General features: G+C 31.4%; 1 pseudogene; it reads left to right on the top strand.

Annotated features, from left to right (window-relative positions):
• Nucleotides 1-645: 645 nt before the first annotated feature.
• Nucleotides 646-793, top strand: LOC116278069 (U2 spliceosomal RNA; annotated as a pseudogene).
• The last annotated feature ends 295 nt before the right edge of the window (nucleotides 794-1088 follow it).

Genomic DNA, 1088 nt, shown 5'->3' with positions numbered 1-1088 from the left:
TCTAAAGGTGTGTGGGCTAAATCCAAGTCACAATGAGAAAATAAGCCTTTTGGTTCATGATGTATCAGCATAATTGCACTGGTGTTTTTCAAAGGCATTAGAAAGTTTTCAACTATTTTAGAAATGTTCTGACTTTGTCAGGAACATTTTGCCACTGTGTGTTTGATAGGAAATCTTATCTGTATATTTTATAACGTTTTGTACTTAACTCATAAAAGTGACATGAGTATTCTCAGAAGTCCAAGATACTGCATTAGGATTTTATTAATGAGCCTTTTAAAGATACTCCCTTCCTAAAAAGGAAATTATATTTGATTCAGAACAAATGAAGCTACACACTTAAAGAGCTGAGTTGATTTAAGGCTCTGAAGCAAAGAAAGTTAAGTAGATTTCAAATTTGGAGTAATATACTGTCACAGCCCCAGAATAAGAATATTATATCTAATTTGATTATACTATCACGTGTAATACTGCACATATTTTGATAGTGAAATAAGTATTATTACAGAAATCTGGGTCATTATTCGGCTGCAATGTAATGAATAAATAAAATAAGTTAGGGGAAAAGTTTCACTAAATTTTAATTCCTTGCTTTCCTTGAATATTTAATCACTGATGTTATTGTATTAAAACAAACCAGTTTTCATCGCTTCTCGGCCTTTTGGCTAAGATCAAGTGTAGTGTAAAACAAACCAGTTTTGCTGTTAATGGGAGACACAAAACAGCTTATCTGACATTTGATTCCTATACAAACTTTGAGGTCAAAATTATTTCTCACAAATGTATAACTTTAGTAGATACTGAATATTTGACCTAGGCTTTTGATCTGAAAGGATTCTGAATCTATTATGGGACTAATAGATAGTGTTTGTACTGTGACATTAAAACACTCAGGAAACCCACTGAAAATACAATTGACAGTGCTGTATAATCAAAGGAGGATGAAAGAACTCTAACCACTTAAGTAAAGGTATTTCCTTATAAATATGGGCAGAAAAACACTGCAAAATAAACTATCAAAAGTTAACAGACCATGATCATAACTGTCATTTATTTCTGACTTATATGAGGAAATAAGTAAAAACTAC

Source organism: Vicugna pacos, chromosome 6 (assembly GCF_048564905.1).
Source record: "Vicugna pacos chromosome 6, VicPac4, whole genome shotgun sequence".
In the NCBI taxonomy this organism is placed as follows: domain Eukaryota; kingdom Metazoa; phylum Chordata; class Mammalia; order Artiodactyla; family Camelidae; genus Vicugna; species Vicugna pacos.
The sequence above is the reverse complement of the archived record's forward strand: the minus strand, read 5'-3'. Positions and strand labels throughout refer to the sequence as shown.